Source organism: Trachurus japonicus, chromosome 1 (assembly GCF_045865225.1).
Source record: "Trachurus japonicus isolate A0001 chromosome 1, Traja_1.0".
In the NCBI taxonomy this organism is placed as follows: Eukaryota; Metazoa; Chordata; class Actinopteri; order Carangiformes; family Carangidae; genus Trachurus; species Trachurus japonicus.
The window spans coordinates 38,977,123-38,996,800 of NC_140907.1; the positions used below are offsets into that span (position 1 = coordinate 38,977,123).

Genomic DNA, 19,678 nt, shown 5'->3' on the forward strand with positions numbered 1-19,678 from the left:
TTTTATAGTTTTTTTTGTTTTGTTTTGAACATTTTGAAATTAGTTGGCAGACAGCGTTCCCCCCCGTCCCCTGACCACGACATCCCTGCTGATCATCCACGTACCTTCATCTCCTGCATTTCCCCCACTAACCAGTGAATAACATCTGATCCTAATGCACAGAACAGTGACTATTTCACAGTATGATCTCCTGTATATTGACTCAGATCTGCTTCCTATAGAGGCTGTAAATCAACATTTTACTTTATGTTTGGAGGTAAAAAGAAAACTACATCAAACCCACAGTGAGTAAGAGACAATTCTGACTTTATATCAAAGTTTCAGATCATAAAACAACACTCAACACTTCTGATATAACGTGTTTTAGGTGTTTACGGTTATAAAAACCTCCTGTTACAGTTGGATTTACATTAAAACAACCAGAGCAGGAAACAATACAGTGTGGCTGGTTAATGGCGCCAAGACAGAGGAGGCTCCAAACATCGCGGTGTGCATTTAAACACACACACACAATACGACTGTAGTTCAACCTAAAACACATAGTGTTATCATTAAAGTAACTCTGACCGGACACATGAGTTGATATAAGACGTTAAAAAAGACGATAATCGTGTTGTTTCAGTTGATAAACGAACAAAACTCCTCTGAGCGGCGGAGCTGCCGAACAGCTTCCGGTATCTATCGACTAACAGACTATTTCAGCTTTTACTGTGGAAACAAACGTGATAGATGAACTCACCTGTTGTTAAAAAGTGAAATAAAACCTTGTGTGCTCGGTCTGGAGGGTTTGCTGCTGTCCTGGAGGTTTCTCTCCCTCTCTCTTCTGCTGCAGACTGAGAACAAACTTGCGCCAAATCGTAGCTGCCGCCTCCTCGTCGATCAGCTGTGTTTCCCGCCGCTGCGCTCTGATTGGTCGGCGTCACAGTGGCGTCGCTGCTGATTGGACACGCATCAGGGCGGACGTTGCGTCACTTGTTGCTAGACCCGGCCCAGACTCAGGCCTGTGGCGGGAGTTTCAATAGAGCTGTTTTGGCGGACTGTCATTTTCCCGGGAAATACATTAATATTAATGAGATCTATTTATTAAAGCACAAAGCTGATGGACTTTTACTTCCTAGTTCTACTAAACTACTACTACTACTACTAGTATTAGTATGATAATATAATATGACTGTATCTTGTAATAAGATTATATAAAATAATCCTTTATTTGTCCCACAATGGGGAAATTCACAGAGTTGCAGCAGATAGATTATAAAAAGCAGATAGCAATAGCAGTAAAAAAGACAGCAGTATTTGCAAGAGTGTCATTAAGATTATGATTAAGAAAAATTAATAGAAATTAAGAAATAGAAAATACACGTTGAATTATGCTTTTTCTAATCAAGTTTTTATTATTTCATTTCCCCCCCTTTTTTTCCCTTTTACAATATACCCACATTAAATCATATACACAGCCACATAATTCACATACATATACAACCGTACATCTCGTATATACATAATTTATAATTCACTTTTAACTTTTCTTTCTTTTCTTTTTTTAAGTATATTTTGGGGCTTTTTTCACCTTTATTGGATAGGACAGTTGAGAGAGAGACAGGAAACGGGAGGCAGAGAGGTGGGGAATGACACGTAGGAAATGACCGCTCGGCGCGGGACTCGAACCGGGGTCGCCCGCAGTGAGGACTACAGCCTGAACACATGGGGCAGGTGCTCCACCAACTGAGCCAAACACCGCCCCGACTTTTAACTTTTCTACATTAGATTTGTTTGGGTTTCATATCAAAAAGCTACAATATGATGAGTTAATAAAATACACAAGGACAATTCAAACATCTGTACAGAGAATAAAAAGGAGGAGTAAGACGACTTTTTGACTTTTTTGTGGCATGAGTTCAATTTCACGTTTGAAAAATATTGATGAGTTTCTTCAACAATCTGGATCAAATGAGCTCAGTTAAAGCTTCAAAACAAAGTTTTGCACCAAGAGCTCGGTGAAGCCATGTCCGTTCCCAGCAGCAGGTGAATCAGGCTGCGTTTCCCATCGTGACAAGAAAAAAAGGCCCAATGGAAACAGAGCAAAGGACAGCGCCCCCCTCAGGCAGGGAGGGAGAACAGAACACAACAATAGAAGATTCACAGGCGAACCTCAGAGCATTTTAATGAGTTTTAAGTCCAGAGACACTAGGGGTGTGACGATACACTCAACTTACGAGACGAGACGAGATTTTAAGAAAACTACAATGACAAAATATATGACTGGACCAACAGGCTTCACAGACGGTCTAATGGGGGGTGGATAGCAAGCAAGTCGAGGACGCGCATGCAGCGTCATTTGACGTCACATCCGCGGACAGCGTGGGAAATTCGGACCCAGAATTGCAGCGCATTATGCAGCACACAGCCTGTTCAAGGCTGTGCATTGTTCTGTTCTATCTTGGTTGATTTAACATAATCTCTCTTCCCTCAGGATCCCCTGGTACAGCCTCCCCTTGTACCACACAGCCCTCTCTTCCTCCGTCTCTTCCCCCCATATCCCCGCCGGACTGTAGAACTCTGGACGTCATTCATCTTTTCTTTCTCTCTCTCGCTCTCTCTCTTTTCTCTCTCTCATATTTGTCCCCACTTCTTTGTGTGTATATCTTGTTGCTGCTTCTTGGCCAGGCCATGCTTGTAAAAGAGATTTTTTTTTATCTCAAGCAATTTGCCTGGTAAAATAAAGGTAAAATAATAAAAAAAAAAGAAAAAAGAAAGTGGAAAGGGGGAAAAGTAATGGTAACTGGTAGTGGAAACCCTGCTTTACATTGTTTTAACATATTAAAAAAATCAAAAAAAATCTTGCGAGACAGATTTTTAAGGCGACGAGAAATATCGTTGAGGTTAATCTCGTGCTCTGTCAGGTCCAGAGGACACACAGGGACGATGGTGGACTGGACTCTGTGTGTGACAGTGGAGCTGTTCTCAGATCAGTTCAGACTGCAGCGCTGGGAGAGTCACCTCTACTTCCTCTGGTTCTTCTGTCAATCATCTACTCCCGCCACCTACACACACACACACACACACACGGTAGTTAGTCAGTAGTTCAGTGACTGGACATTGGCCTGTAGTGAGAGAGCTGCTGTTTCCTGTAACATTGTGTAGAGAGGGGAGGTGGAAGCAGCTGGAGCTTCACCTTCACACCTTTTCACACTGTGTTGCTGTGTTTGATTTCAATGTGCAGCAGCAACTGTGTAGAAATATGAACAAAGACTGAAACAACATTGAACTGAAGTGAAACGTGCAGCATTTACTGCAGCATCACTGCTCCAACACTTCAGTGAGGGGTTTCCTCCTGTTACCTGTCAGCTCATGTTACAGCCAGTGTTGGGCAAGTTACATCCAAAATATAATACATTACATATTATTAGTTAGTGTCATTTGAAAGTAATTAGTTACATTACAATATTACTGTCTCAGAATTGTAATGCGTTACACTACTTTCGCCGAAATAACAGCAGAAATATGACTGTAAAGTTTAGTTCATTGCAGCTGATAATACATTCAGTGGAAGGTGATGTAGCATAATGTGTAGGCCTCTGCAGCTAGTAAAACTACGTTTTGCGGATAATCTACAAAGAGTAACTGCCTAAATAACAGCACATGCAAACCGCAGGATTGAAATGACAGTTTTACACGCTGTAATTATGTCCTTCATGGAGAGAGAGAAGGAGAGCAGAGAGCTGCATGACCGCAAACGCAGAATGAAATTTGATCCAATGAATTAATACGAAGGAGCAAATAAACATATTGTTGATCTATGGTAAAGAAGAAACGTGGGAGAATATCTGAGAGAAAGTAAATGCGTTGATACCAGCTGTCAATCATCGGACCGGAGGTGCGCACCACGGCATGGCGCTATGGCGCAGAGCTCAAGCCACACTCTGATTTACTGTAAAAGCCCGGGCGAGAGGGGATCAAAGACGGGGTGAAAGTAGAGGTGAGGTCTCGGTCCCGGACCCGGAGCTGAGCAGCCAGGTTCTGGAGAGGGAGGTTAGGATCGCACCGTGGGCGCTGCACGGCTGCGTAACGGCGCTTCAAACACACTGCTGCAGCAGCTGGAGTGACCCAGACGCCAGGAAAAGCGGAGATGAAAGAACTTTTGCCACGGCATTAACTAACTCACTCATGTTAGCGACTCCAAGTCAACCTGTCTGGTATATGAATTATGCTTTCCTTTTGTTTTATGTTTTTTATGTCTTTTTGTAAACGTGAGAAACTTTCTATTATGTACTCTGCTCCTGCTGCGCTGATTATCACCTCCTGATCAGACGCGGACAGTCCCCGCGGCCGCGACTGATAAGTTTTCACACGTTTTTATGAAAATGCGTTGTAACTCGCGTTACTTAGATTGTAACAGGTAAAATATTACCGACATTTTATTTGTAATGTGTTATATTACCGCGTTACAGCAAATAGTATGTAATTGCGTTACTTTTGTAACGCGTTACTCCCAACACTGGTTACAGCTACAAGTTATAACGTATCTGTGGGACCGCAGCATCCGATTGGCTGTTGAGATTTCATAGAGAAACTATTCTATTGATCATCTACACTAAAGTTTATCCACTGCATCTGCTGGAACGTACAGTGGGTACTAGTTTCATTTGGACATTTCCCTCACGGAAAGCGTGATTCACGCGTTGCGTGAAATTGTAGGTCACATTGTAGCCACTAGGTGGAAGCATCGTACTGAGATGCAGCTCAAAAGATTTTGGGATAATTCCACGTTTGACCACAACGTAGCTGCAATGGAGAGTGGCGCTGTTCATAGGCCATAGGCTACTTCATTTGCAGCTGTGGTCGAGAGAGCTAGAGAGTGAATGGAGAGAGGGACCGCTACGCCGGTCAATCAGATCAATGTTGTTGTTTTTTATTGTATCACAGTGGTTACAGTAGCCTACGTTCAACAGGATCAGTGGTTCTCATGGGGGTCCTGGACCCCTCCATATTTTTGATCTCTCCTGTAGCCTGGCCGGGTCTGGCTCCAAGTTCGAGCAAATTGTCTCATATCTATTTTCTGCAAGTTCTCGTGAATGTAACAATCCACTCATAGCCCACGATCGCTCGTTTAAACAGTTTCTAAGCTGCTTCGTCCGTGCCAGCAGCCTGGACCCGATGCGGCTGGACTCACGAGCGAATCATTAATACACATCTGTCAGCAGCTGCTCCAAACACACAATTTGAAGGGACAGATTAGATGCTGATTTTGTTAACAGCAGGGATGCAAACGAAAAGCGAAACTCGCTTTTTTCATGACCAATTAGGTGACTTGTGTGAATCGCTCAGATCCGAAGAGTTTTTGTTTTGGGGAGGGGGGGTCTCAGTGTCTCAGCTGGGGTCAGTAAAATGTTTTTTTAACAGGCTGACAGTGACAATCACGTGAAATTGAGGTGAACTCATTCATGGTTGCCTCTGATTACACTGATAACAGCCAACCTCCAATGTAGACGCGCGACATGCACGCTCATTAAAGCGGCGCGTATCCGCGTGCAGTCGGTGCGACGGCAACGCCTTTTTTTCCCGGACATGCACGGTTCCCTACGTTACTGTGTCAGTCAGGTGTTTCCACGGAGCTCTGCCCCGTTTCAGAGGTGAAGGAAGCCCTACGTGGAAAGACGTCGCCTCCGTGATGTAGAATGTGTTCAATTCAAAAAGTGAAACTAAGACATTATATAGGCCTATATGTCCATTACACACTGAATGAAACATCCCATGTCTTTATTTATTCAGTTTATTTTAATAGTAATAATTATGACTAACATTCAGTGAAGACCTAAAAATCAGTATCTCCAAAATGGAAATATTGCAAAGGAATTTTTTTTTTTTTAAGCATTTTTAATATAACATGTTGGCCTTCTGAAAACTATGTCCATCTATATGCACTCAATACTTGGTTGGGGTTGAACTACTGGAAATTGACTTTTCCGTGATATTGTAATGTACTTATTTGTTAATAGTGAGCACCCCATTGCTCTACAATCTCATAGTTTCAAAGAAAACGGATTGATTGATTTTTACTTAACGAAATGAAACGAAAACAATATAGGCTAGGCCTATATTATATTACTATATTGTTGCAACTTTAGAAAAAATAATGCAGGGGGGAAAGGGCTTACAAACATGGACCAAAACGGCTCAGTAATACGCACAAAAAAAAAAAACTAAACATCATGAAGTGGTCTCAATCTGTGTTTTACGCATGCCTCTGTGCGTCTGGCACATGTGTCTTGGAGTTCTGAATGGAGGCTGTATGTTCAGCTCCCCTTCCATGTGAAATTTATTACATGAAACACGACGAAATTTCTTCACTTAGACTATGAACTGAAAAGTATGAGGAGAGCTACTGTAGGAACCGGTTTTTCTGTTCAAAGCAAACAGCTGAAGTACTGTGGGGGGCAGGACTTCTGTCTGACAATGTACTTGAGTGAAGTATCCACAAACACACCCATTGGTCAGAGATAAAGAGGATGCTAATGTGTCGCTAATGTGTTACATTGTGTCCAGCTGTCGTCACAGCAATTATTACAAGCACACCTATTGGTCATTTCTAATATGTCTATTAAACTCATTACTTTCAATAGAGCCGAGAAGGTGGAACCTAGTAAAATATTTTTCGTTCTAGTTTTAGAGGTTGCATTTAAAAAAAATATATAAAAAATAAAGCTATTACTTTACATCACGTTCATAAGATGTATAGTGCATATCTGAGCCGTTTTGGTCCATGTTTGTAAGCCTTTTTTCCCCTGGATTATATTTTCTAAAGTTACAACAATATATTAATATAATATTGTTTTTGTTTCATTTCGTTAAGTAAAAATCAATCAATCCATTTTCTTTGAGATTGCAGAGCACCTAAAAACCAGAGCACCAGTTCATAGCGATTTTCACAACACTGTCACTCCGGATCAGCGGTACCACGATGCGTGTTATCAACTCAGTAACTCAACCCTGGTTTGTCTTATTGTGAATATGTGAACGCGCACGTATAAAGGGCGGATTCAAGGCAGCAGACAAATCACAAACAGAGCACCGACGCGTCAGAGACGCTCGGCACACACACACTATCAAAACACTGATGAAATCAACTTTGTATCGGCTGCGTCTTGTAGCCTATTTCTATCGAGGAAAAGTTATTTCAGGATATCCTATGTTTTATCGCCCAGCCCGAAAGTGACACAGGCTATTGCCCGTTTATTCACGAGAAATCATCCAGCAACACTCAGTCAAAGAAGGTGGGGAATGAGAAATCTGTGGCACTACTGTAGCCTACAGTAGTTGGCTCATTTTAAAAACACAGATGGGTGTGTTTGGAGCTGACGAGACTGAGGACCGAAAAAAGAGAGTGAGACGTATAGGTACTGTAGCTGCCGTCGTCACATTTTTCTCATTGAAAAACTATACTGTATTATTATTATATTGCATTCCCCATTCGTGTTCACTGCTCCGTGCTGCTGTCTTATGGAGGCGTCCTGCTGCTCACAGATGCCACCTGGCGGTTGTTTGGGCGCATTGCAGCTTCTGGTGAAAACACAGTTACTCCTCTACAAAAAATCTGCGTGACTCTCCCGTGACTCACGCGTGAATCTTGCGTGAAATCGTCCAAATGAAACTAGTACCCACTGTAGTTTGGCCATTGAAACAAAAAGACGTTCTTCTCCATATTTATTGCAGACTAACATTATTCTAAAGCAAAGATCAACAACATGTATTTAGTGAATCTGATATGAGTGATAGATGCAACAGGACGTCTGGCTCATACTTCCTGGTTTTGTCATAACACCACAACACCTTTACCTGATACTGGAGCATTAGGACTCTGTTTGGCCTTCACACTCTGTTGGTTTTGGTTCTTGTCTTGTTGTTTATTTATTAAATAATTAGTTTAAAGCAGAGGTAAACGATCCGGTCGTTTTGGCTAACTTTCTGTCAGCCGATGGAGTTAGCAGTCCCCGCCCTCGTCCCTACGTCACCACATTCACGTGCATCCCTTGGCTGCACACACAGAGAGGACTGCCCCTTTATGCCGTTCTCTCTCCTCATTGGATAAAGGTTGTAGGATACAAGGAAAGTTTTCTCCTGGGCTCAGAGCAGAGCAGAGTGACTGACAGACCCGTGTTTCGGACCAAACACTCTATAGAAGTGATTGCTGTCGGAAGATACAACTATTTAAGACTTATATTAACATAAAAATTCCACTTACTTCTGCTTTAATTGAACTTGACTATGACAACCTGTCTATACTGTATATGTGTGTCTAAATATGTTATGTCATTTATTGATTTTTATTGCTTTTTACTGTTTTTACTGTGTTTTTATTTTATTTTAATATTTTTAATTTTTGGTTGCCCATTATTATTCGTATTGTTATTGTTTTTGTTGGTTTAATTGCCCTGTGGAATGCTCTGTAACACATTGCGCTTCCACACGGAATGAAATGTGCTATATAAATAAAGTTTGCTTGCTTGCTTGCTTATGAATGTTATTGTGGATCTAATGATTGGTCAAGAATCGTCATTTGTCACCAGTGCATGGCCTGCACAAATATCCTACATGGCTAAAAGTTGTTTTAATATGTTCTTATGAAGTTTTCTTTTTTTTTAGATTTATCTCTGACATAATTCCTTTTGGAAGATAAATGTTGGTCCCATAGATGCAATCTAACAACAGATATCACCACCTTTACATAAATAAATGTTTTAAAATGAACAGATCCCTGTACTGTATATTAAATTTTATTTTATTTTATTAATCAGTGTCGCTATGACAACCAGCTACTCTAAAGGCAGTACTATCCTGTAATGTAAACAAAACGCCAAAACTGAGTCAGGTTGAGCTGGTATCACTTAAACGCAGCCTAGGTAACATGATACTGAAACTCCAGAAATCAATTAAACTACCCAAAAACACATTTCCTTCACAAATCGATTGATCTGGAAGGAAACAGCTTTCGACGTGACTGACCTCAGAGCCTCCAGTCGACAGTCTGGACTCTTCTGGAGATCAATCAGATCCTTCAAGTCTGAATCCTTAAGGTAGTTGTCACTCAGGTCCAGTTCTCTCAGGTGGGAGGGGTTGGACTTCAGAGCTGAGCCCAGAGAAGAACAGTTGATCTCTGACAAACTGCAGCGCTCCAGTCTGAATAAAGAATAAAATCAGTGAGTTGAGGACAAAACTCCTTGTTGACAGCTTTCAGTATCTTGAACCTGCTCCAACTTCTTCAAAAAACACACACAACTTGTTATGACATCTCTGTTTTAACATATTGTAGATCCCACCTCTATTTGAGAAAGGAGTCCACAAAGCAATCCTTGTTTGAACATTTTTTGTTATTATGACATGTTGGGCTCAAGGGAAAATTGAATCCAACATGGACTCATAAAAGATGATCTTTAAAGGGATCTTTTCACGCTACATTTATGAGCCTCCGCGCGCACCGTGAAATTCTTTGACCAGCGCAAGACAGACTCATGTTTTCATTCATCAAGAATTAAAGCAGAAGTAAGCGATATTTTTGTGTTAATATAAGTCTTAAATAGTTATATCTTCCGACAGCAATCACTTACATAGAGTGTTTGGACCGAAACCTCTCAGTCCCTCTGCTCTGCTCTGAGCCGAGGAGAAAACTTTTCTTGTATCCTACAATTTTTATCCAATGAGGAGAGAGAACGGCATGAAGGGCTGTGTGTGCAGCCAAGGGACGCGCGTGAATATGGTGACGTAGGGAGGAGGACCAATAGATCCATGACGAGGGCGGAGGCTGCTAACTCGACCTGTGAAGTCGTACCAGTTCGATCTGGTGCGAGTTCACGGGTCGGAAGTTACGAGTGGCCGTTATAGTGACTTTCACAGGCAACAGGTCGGAGAAACGCGAGTTGTGGGTTGCTTGGAACGCTACAAAGTCGTAAGTCGTGACTTGAAGCTGTAACTTATGGTTTCAAAAGCCTGCCTGGAACGCAGCATTAGCTAAAACGACCAGATCGCTTACTTATGCTTTAAAGTCAGAGGTTTGAAGACGATCACATACCGTCGTAGTTCCGACCATAAACAGCGATTCGGCGGCATTATTCTCATGACTCGCCGGGCAGCGTCCGCGAAACCGAAAGTATGGAAACGCTGGTCGGCTCGACCAGCATTTCCACCACCACTAATAATAACAAAGTAACGATAGAGACAAAATGATGTATTTATCAAAAATGGGCCCATTAACAAGTGTGGGTAGTGTAGATTCATCCACATTAATATGAGACTTTTTTATTGTCGCAGAATTTTTCGTTCTGCCGATGGAGAAACTCCTCGTTGCCCCTTTAACATACATAGGCTGGCACAACAAGATGTGGTCAGGTGAGTGCAGATGTAGAGTTGCTGGTGTCACTTGAGAACCAACAGGTTTATTTTCTTCAAATGATGAAATAAAATAAAATAAAACAAAAATAATGATGAACATTCATTTTTCTAGTAATGCAGAGGGCCCAGTTCATAAAGGATCCCTACAACTTCACCAGGTCCCTACTTGGAGAGGTCTGAGTCTGAGCAGCCCTAAAGAAGAAGTGGACATTTTTTAAAGGGATAGTTCAACTTCTTGGCAAATTCACCTATTGCCATAATTCCTATAGTGATGGGGTAGGTCAATTCATTTTGTTTTGAGATTCACCGGGCAGAGATGCAAGCTGCTCAGTCAACACAATGATGAGGGACAGGAGAAGCCTCAGGAAAGAGGTGGAGGCACCAGCTATTGATAATAGATTGTCTTGACGCCTAGTTTCCATTGAGAGCGTCAGCGTCGTGCAATGTCAGCGCCACAGGTTTACTCCGTCCTCTGCCCCGTGTCAATCTCTGTGTCAATCTCGTGTCAACATTGTTGTTTACATGATCGAAATAAAAATATCAATCAATCAATCTCCACCGGGCGCGTGGTGTAGTGATGCGCGGGCCGGGTTTTTTTCCAACCCGCGGGTCCCGCATCTATGAAGTATTTTGACCCGCCCCAGCCCGCCCCGCACCACCGTATCTATTTTCACAACCCGCCCCGACCCGCCCCGCTGCTATTAAACGTCAGACAGCGGCCTTTTTTACTTTGAAAGGGCAGACAGAGGCGCTGTGTTGCCGGTAGCTTGTCAGTGTGGACTGTGGAGCTCATGAGGAGTGAGAGAGTCACAGTGCAGCGTGCAGCAGCCGCGGTGGCCGCCGCCTCTCGTCCTCCCCAGTCCCTGCTCTCAGTGAAACCAACCCCGCTCTGCTGATGCGCCCAGCCGCCGTCTCATCCGGTTCCCTCACACCTCCGCCGGCTTTCCCGTCAACATCAGCGCGGCCCTGATAACACACTCTGGACTTCATCGTCAGTTTTTTTAATGACCCGCCCCGACCCGCACCGCAAATAAAGTAAAGATTTCTTGACCCGCACCGCCCCGCCCCGCGGGCTGACCCGCGGGCTGACCCGCGGGACCCGCGGGCTACGGGTCAGCCCGCGCATCACTAGCGTGGTGGCAGCGTGGTGGCAGCGCAGTGTCAGGCAGCGCTGGCTTGCTAACCGATCACGGGAGATCCCTAGATCTTGCCATCACTCCGAGACCCTCTGATCAATGGCTGTTGAACTACGTGCCCCTGGATTACGTAATGTTGATGACGAGCTGTGATTGGCTATTTGACCAGCGCATTGTGTTTTATGTTTAAAGGGGGCAGAAGTTTATTTTGTTGATTCTGTGTTGGACTTCCTGTCTGGTGCAATCTGCTCTGTTGAGCTTGATGAGATTTAACAACAGCCGCGGCAAAAATAGAACTTCTACGGATTGATAGCACTGCGGCACGGAGAGCCACTGCTGGGACGCTGCTGTGACGCGCCGCGCCTACAGTCTGCGCTGTCTACGGCTGTTCAAACCGGTCAAACCGGGAAAATCAAAAAAGTTACTTGAGAGTTCCTAAGGTAGTAACACATAAAGGACTCAAATTTCAACAACTGACGGTGTGTGGGAGGGACGGAAGTGACCATAGTAAACAAACGGTGTTCTAGCCTGTCCTACAGTAAAAATGGCACATAGAAAGAGGAGTAAAGCAATATATTAAGCGGCAATATATATTTAAGCATCAAAGATGTTCAACCAAACCCACATAGTTTGAAACAACGTTCAAAACACACACAGCCAGTGTCACAACTAAGCATATAAAGTCCACTAGCAGAATGCTAACGTATAATGTGAAACACCATAGACGGGCTAACAGAAATTAGCATGCAGTTTACAGCCAGTAAAGCTGCTAAAAATTGTTTTAATTCTGGCTTTAGCGCTGTTAACACGTCGCCGTTTAATCCAGAGTCTGTGGTCAGTTTGCTCCGATGTTTGTTTGGCATAAGTGCAGAGTCTGTGTGAGCCCCGACCGGGGACCAGGGCAGGGACTGTCACAGCAGCAGCAGCTGGCTTACTGAGCTGATCTGCCGGCGGGGCCGACCGTCCTACTCCCGGAAGAGGAAACAAGCCAAGTAACGTATCCACACGCTTTTAGAGGTTTACTGGCCGCTGGCTGGTTAAATTATTTTTAGGAGATTAATGTTGGTCTTATTGATCAGGCTGAAACTTGTGCACACCGGCACGGACGGACAGGTGCGTTGGAGTAGACCAGGTGGTCGAGTAACGTGAGAAAAAGCTCCCGCACACTGTCATCACTTGCAGAGGTTTTATTGAGCAACGTTTCGGTCCTGAGACCTTCTACAGGTTCTAAAGGTGTGTGTGAGGGAGGAGGCGGTATAAATAACCTCGGAACCAATCAGCGTCCTCACGTGACAACACCACAGAGAAAAAAAGTTACACATAGTGTCAACAAAATATACACATTGTATCGAAATACACATTACATTAACTCATTGAGTGCCGCGCTCCTTTCCAAAGTTTTAGTCAAGTGTACCGGCAAATTAGACCATATTTGACTTTTTATTTTAGAGCCATAGTGTATTCTATATTATTGCCACCAACACATACTGTGGCTCATTTGAAAGGTTTAACTTTATCCTTCAAATGGCCACAAACCGTTTGTTTCTACGTGCCTCCGTTCCTGAGAAAAGTCAAGCTAAACATGGCTGGGTTTCACCAAAATCCCTCCTTTTTTTCTAGAAAAGGAGATAGAGCGTCTTTTATGAAAGGTGCGCTGTTTGTGCCTGTCGCTCTTCTCACACTCGCATTTCTGGATCAAAGGGCTCGTATAAGATAAATATACACAACAATTGTTGTTCTATTCACAAAACCACCATCGGGGGCGGGGGGGGCGCCACTAAACAACAATAACACAGACGCACCGTGCCGTGTCACAGCCTCTCGCCGCGGAACGTGAGGCTCTGCCGGCCACAGCGGCTCGCGAACACCGGTCCCGCCGGTGGTCGCGGTCCTTCTGTGGTACGGGTCGGTGGTGCCGGTCTGCTTTGACCCAGAGACCATCAGATTTTACCGCGGGAGGACTTTGGGGAGGACACGGTGTTGCTCCAGATGAAGACCGGGCGGGACTGTCGGCTGAGAGCTTCCTGGTTCAGCTCCCAGCTGCTGCAGCCTCGCGGGTGAGAGCAGAGCAGCTGCGGCGCAGCTGCGCTGCATCTGCATGCAGAACTCCGTTTGCAGAAGCTGAGTTATGATAAAAACTTCCAGATCATGAGCTGTCATGTGACTTTGATCGTCATCTATTTCAGTTCTCCTCGTCGTAGAGTCCCCAAATTTACATATAATGTGTATTAAAGTGTCTATTTTCATAATTTAAAAAAAAAGCAAAAAACGAAAAATTTCGTTTTTGGCACTCAACGCATGGGAACGAAAAACGAGAAATTACGTGGTTGGCACTCAATGAGTTAAAGAATCTCATACATTAAGAAAAAAGTCGAATCATTAAGAATCGAATAATTAAGAATTTTTTAAGGTTTTTTAAGACCCTGAGGGGCACTCGGGGAAACACAGAATATAGAAAAAATCTCTAGAAAACATATTTTCAACAAAATACCAAGATAACGATTTAAGTACATATCTGAAATCGGCCTGCATGTGAGGAGACATCTCCCCACATCGAAAACAACATCGTATCATATCGAAAATATCGAAAATGCAAACATAATTCATTTACTATAAACATTAGACATTTTTACACATTTCTTCACATTTCTTAACAATTTTTAAGCCAAAGAGGGGGGTTAGGAAGAAACATGTCAAAATTATTACAAACACACATGAAGAGGCAAATCATCATTCAGACCTCTAGGTGACAGAGTCTGTAAGTTGTAAATCCAGAATGCTTCACGACGTTTTAACAGCAAGTCATGATCCCCCCCCCCTGCGTAGTGGGACTACTTTTTCGCTACCACAAAAACGCAGGGAGGAGATGTAATGTCTGGCGTCATTGAAATGGACTGCTACCGGGTATTCCCTATCATTCCGGCGTATAAAGCTTTTGTGCTCACTAATGCGCTGTTTTAATTTTCTTATGGTTTTACCCACATACACTAGACCACACGGACAAGAAAGAATATACACAACATGCGTGGCATCGCATGTGATAATGCTGTTGATGGGGAACTTCTTGTTTGTGTGAGGATGGCTGAAGTGGTGGGTTTTGTATGTGTTGTTACATTGGGCACAGTGGCCACAGCGATAGTTGCCAGTGGGAAGGGGGTGTATGAGACGCTGTTGTAGCTGCGTGGGATGCTGGTTAGTGACGTCAGCGTGAACCAGTAAATCTCTCAAGTTTTTACCCCTCTTGTACACAAATAACGGCAGATCTTTAAACGAAGAAGACAGTTCTGGGTCTGACTGTAGAATGTGCCAATGTTTTTTAAAAACAGGTTTTATGACATGTGACAGGGGAGAAAACGAGGTAATACAGGTGACAGAAAAACTCTTTTCTTTTTTCTGACTTTTTTTCAAGTCCAAGGGAGTTTTTTTCAGGACGGTTTCATAAGCTTTCTGAATCCATTCCTCAGGATACCCACGCTGGACAAATCTAGCTCTCATGTCCATCGCTTTCTCTATAAAATCTTCGGTGGACAGATCCTTCTAAGTCTACAAAACTGACTTTTAGGGAGACCCCTCTTCAATGGGGTAGGATGAAAGCTGTTTGCCAGAAGGAGTGTGTTTCTGTCCGTATCCTTACGATATAAGGTAGTTGTGAGAGTACCATTTGTCTTGCTGACCCACATGTCCAAAAAATGTACTCTCTCCTGGCTATAGTCCACAGTGAATTGAAGATTACTATTAAAACAGTTCAATAATGCAACAAAGTCGCGTAGTTCATTCAGATTGCCTTGATATAAACAGAATACATCGTCAATATACCTGTACCATTTGAGAATTCTGGGCAAATGTGTGTTTTGTTCAGGGTTCAAAACAAAGTCTCTCTCAAAAAAGCCCACATAAAGGTTTGCATAGTTGGGCGCGCAAATAGAACCCATACTGGTGCCGGACACTTGTAAATAAAAATCACCATTAAAGCAAAAATAGTTCTTTTTCATAACTAGACTGGCCAGGTCAACAATAAACTGATTAGGCGGGACCGATGTATTGTCCCAGTCTTGTAGATAAAAACTTAAAGCATCCAGACCACCGTCATGTGGTATATTAGTATACAAGCTGGCAATATCTAAAGTTACCAAAAAGACACTGTCAGGGAGATCAGTTATGCTCGCGATTTTATGAATAAAATCAGTCGAGTCTTTTATGTAAGTAGGTAAAGAATGGACATATGGTTTAATGAAAAAATCAACAAACTCTGATAAAGGGGACAGTAGTGAATTCGTCTTATTGATGAAATTTAACAACTGTGGCAGTGGCATTAGTTTGTTTAAATGAAAAGTGAGGCTGCCTCTGGGCTACGTAGCTACTGAAATCACCACATTTATGTAAATAAATAAATGTTTTACAATGAACCGATCAGTCTAATAAATTTTATTTTGTTAAGTCGACATGGTTACTGTACATGGCAAAGATTATTACCACTTTATGGCTTAAAATTACTCTTTCTATGGGAGTCCTATGGGAGTGTCGCCACACGGTTATATCAATCGCTCTGGTCGGCAGTAGTTGAGGCAGTGTGCTTCACTGCTTCCTTTCTCCCGACTTAAAAGGTTGTATGGATCGTATCCGATATATTTCTCTATAATTTTTGGTGATACCTGCTATGTGCAGGCTCGACCAAAAGCTTTGGAGTACTCGCTTTCCATCATTTTCAGGCACCGCTCTCCACTTCCTGCCCTCCATCTGGCATAGCCCCGCCCCCTTCGCGTCATCTTAACCACGTGACTGAAAACCACCTATTGTGTATTTCTGACACTCGTTGTAGTGTTTACATTAAACAAGGCAGGAACACGGAAGTGTCAGAGGACTTGTTTTGTAACCTAGCAACAGCGGCATTCTGACGAGGGAGAGAGAGAGTGCTAAGCGCTGGGAAAGCAGCGCTGCGAGCGCTGTCAGCGCTAAAAACGTGTTTGGTGGACACAGCCCCTAAAACCAGAGAAGAAGAAAATGCACATTGATCTGACCACAGAAATAAAAGAGAGTCTGACCTCAGAGTCTCCAGTCTACAGTCTGAACTCTCCAGAAAACCACTCAGATCCTTCAGGCCTGAATCCTGCAGGTTGTAGTTCTCACTCAGGTCCAGGTGTCTCAGGTAGGAGGGGTTGGACTTCAGAGCTGAGACCAGAGAAGAACAGCTGATCACTGACAAATTGCAGCCCTTCAACCTGAATAAAGAATAAAAGAAATGGACAATGTTCCAGCGTTAAGTCTCTCATCATCTGCTTAAAGCTGTACAGAAAAGAAAATTGAATTTGAGCCCACTCTGAGTCATAAAATTAGTGTAATAACTCATCTATCAGACGATGTAGGCCTAACTTTGTGCAAAATTCTATTTTTGATTAAATCCAGGATGAAAGTGTGGTATTTTTTTTCCGCATTGGATAATGCAGGCGCACGGATTATATGTCAGCCTGCTCACGATTCATCAGCCACTGATATTGGATCCGTCATCTGTCAATCAAACGTCTGAGACACACACACACGGAGCTCGGTCTTGCCCCAAGATTTGAATGTCCCGCCCGCTCGATAACGACCAATCAAATTCCTTTTCCTTACTCGGGTAAACTCGTGCGGCAACTCGTGACAACTCTGCGTGACAAACAGGACAAACAGCCATTTCTGTACACCTTTAAAGCTGAAGAAGCTTCAGAAAGAACCATTTTATAAAATGAAAGTCAAACAGCTGATGCAATAGGAAGCAGGTTTAAAACAGCCACACCCAGAGAGAGCTCATTAATATTAATGAGATACTGCTGCTTAAACACAGACGTAGTGACTCCGTGGGCTCTAATTTCGTAAAACAGGCTCAAGCGAGGCACAATGCAGGTGTGCTGCGCCAACAGGGTGTGTCCAGGTGCACTTTGCAAGTTTCGTGTGCCATGCCCCCCAGTGAAGGTACTCCTCTTTCCCACCTCCGTCCCTCCCCTACCGGCGCAAGTGGGAAAGAGGGAGAGGCAAAGGCGTGAGTGGGTTTAACACAGCTGAGTCAGATCTTCCTCAGTCAGATCAGCTCCTTTCCTCACCTTTAAATGCGCTGCGGCAAGGTGCACTGCAATTTTGTCATTTTATGTTTCAACATTGATGGAGGCAACAGCGACACACTGGCTGGTCATGCCCCGGCTGATCACGGCCTGCTGGTGACACCTGGGCCTGGTGCTCACCAGGTTAATAATAATAAAAAAAGACCAATATTAGGATTTTACTTTAATAAAAAAAATCAATCAATAAAAAGGAGGTGATAAAATAAATGCATTCGAATAATATAAATCTATTTTTAAATTAAATAAATAAACTGTAAATAAAATTGAAATAAAGTGAAAATGAAACTATAGCCTTATAATCTGCAAAGCCATTTGAAAATTGCTTCAGCAGTCACCATTTTTGCATGCCAGAAGAATCTTTATATCTGTGACAAATGAACAATGACACAAATAATAACAACAATGAACAACAACTCCCTTTTTATCTTCACCTCTTAATGAGACACCTGGGCCTGCCTCTGAGACATAATCAGATCCAGTCTGGGTGGAATGGGAGAAAGGCTCACTCTCAGAGTAGCCTCCAGTGTTGCTCTGAGTCTGTTTCGGGCTTTGGTCTTAGTTGTGGCCACAATGGAGAACCCTGATTCACACAGGTACGTAGTTGTGAATGGGAGAAGGAGTTTCACAGCCCTCAGTGCAAGACATGGGTACTCCTTTGAGACTGAAGGAGCCCAGGCCCAGTTTGCCCCACTGCAGTTTTAAAGTGTTGTCAGTGGAAACTTCCAGAAGCTGGGATTCCAGGTGTGAGGGCAAAGCATGGGTCCAAAATCCACATGTTTCCCTCTCTGGGATCCTCAGGAAAGTAGTCACCAAATTTTTCTGCCAGTTGTGAGAGGTGCTGGGAGACTGAGTCACTGATCTTCACCTGAGGGGAGTTTTTCAAAATGTCAGGCAAAAGTGGAAACATGTCCATCCTCTTTTCCTGGGCCCTCTTGGTCCACAAAGCAAGTTTCCTCTTGAAAGCTTCAACTTTGTCTGCAACAAAAACATATGTTGCTGTTTCTTCCTTGAAGTGAGGTGTTCAGTTGGTTCAGTAGTGAAAAAATGTCACAGAGGTCCCAACGCGATAAACAGAGATTTATAAGGTGCAGGTAGGAGATCTTTTAGGAGCATGGTGTACCTTGCAAAAGCCACCTCTCTGCAACCTGTTAACATTATAGCATGATCACAGCCAAAATGAGAGCCAAATTAGATGGTTAGATGGTTCATAAAATGTGCCAACAGGATCTGAGGGTTAAGATTTGGCACATTTTTCATGGGCGCAACCCAAATACTGAGCTCTGCTGCTCACCCCACAAATGCATGTTCCTTACAGTGGCACCATTTAAAAGGGTAATAAACAGGCTTTCCAACGCTATAATAAGATTTATTTCCAAGAAGCATTGTTACAACAAATAAATAATCTACCAAACACAAATTCCCTTACCTTTTGTGCTATGTTTATTTTAAATTCATTCATCATGTCAATGTTGACGATTCAAGTTCAGTGTAAGGATCAATCAGGTTCAGTTCTGGGATAGAGACCTAGGGTCTGCAAATGTAACAGTCAGTGAACTGACCTCAGAGTCTCCACTCTACAGTCTGGACGCTCCAGAAAACCACTTAGATCCTTCGGGTCTGGATTCAGGAGGTTGTTGTTGTAGCTCAGGTCCAGGTGTCTCAGGTGGGAGGGGTTGGACTTCAGAGCTGAGACCAGAGAAGAACAGCTGATCTCTGACAAACTGCAACTCTCCAATCTGAATGAAAAATAAAAAATGTAGATCAAATCATCACCATTGATGTGACTTAAGCTTAATGAAATATTTGTTGAAGATACATGTAGCTGCTGTTGTGTTAAAATCAGCGGCAGAAGATCTGTGAGCTTGATTCTCATCAAGTTTCTTATTTTAAAATTGAAAAATAGATTTATAAACGATAGAACTAATGTCCATCCCAAACGCTATGACTTGTCTCACCTTCTTCTTATTGTAATAATAACACTGAGTCCTTTCTCTTCTCCAGCTCTTTATTTAAATCCTGAACTGAAACTTCAAACATTTGAACTGAATACAGACAAAAAAC

General features: G+C 43.0%; 1 protein-coding gene across 7 annotated transcripts in view; it reads right to left on the reverse strand.

Moving 5' to 3' along the window:
• Window positions 1-19,678, reverse strand: part of LOC146992569 (uncharacterized) — a 251,635-nt gene that overhangs the window by 57,191 nt on the left and 174,766 nt on the right. The gene's annotated exons all lie outside the window — the stretch shown is intronic.